The sequence below is a fragment of the Desmodus rotundus genome, chromosome 9 (assembly GCF_022682495.2).
Source record: "Desmodus rotundus isolate HL8 chromosome 9, HLdesRot8A.1, whole genome shotgun sequence".
Lineage (NCBI taxonomy): Eukaryota > Metazoa > Chordata > Mammalia > Chiroptera > Phyllostomidae > Desmodus > Desmodus rotundus.
Window position 1 is genome coordinate 46,042,054 of NC_071395.1, and position 721 is coordinate 46,042,774.

Genomic DNA, 721 nt, shown 5'->3' on the forward strand with positions numbered 1-721 from the left:
AACAAAACTAACAATTTATGGTATAGAGATCATCAGTAGGAGTGAAATTAGGTTAAAAATAGGTTTCAAAATTATTTTATGAACAAAATTGAGTGAGAATCTAAAATTAACTTATTGAAAGACACAAAATAATATTTTAAGGATATTAACATGGGTCACTAATCCAGTAGATTTCCAAGGACTTGGAAATAAAAAAATATAATAGAGGGGTTTTTAAAAATGCAGAGGAAGCAGTCTTTCAGTTATAATTTCTTATGTAAAGAGAGATGGACTTTATACATACCTGGCAGGGGAGGTACCATGTCGTGAAGGTGGTTTTCCCAGGGTGAGGCTCACCCATTGCACTCCAGGTGTGCTAACCCCTGGGATTTCCCCAAATGTGGGGACCTCGACCGTGTAATTTGTGGTACTGGGGGACTGTGGTAAGAAAAAAGATAGATGGATTTATTTATTTATTTATTTATTTATTATTTTTTTAAAGCTAAACATCAAATGCATTTTTTATTTAACCAAATATTAAGTTTTTCACAAGTCTATTTTAAACTTCAATAATTTATGTAACAACAAATCAAATATATATACATTTATATATACTGAATAAAATACCCAAATATTATGAATAATTATTATAAAAGGATGTGGTAATAAAAAATGAGACATCAACAGATAATCATTAAGAGAAATCTTGAATGTATAAACTCAGTAATGACTTAACGATACA

The 721-nt window shown here is 29.5% G+C and overlaps 1 pseudogene; it reads left to right on the plus strand.

Annotated features, from left to right (window-relative positions):
* The first annotated feature begins 275 nt into the window (after window positions 1-275).
* On the plus strand, window positions 276-420 carry LOC112301605 (U1 spliceosomal RNA; annotated as a pseudogene).
* The last annotated feature ends 301 nt before the right edge of the window (window positions 421-721 follow it).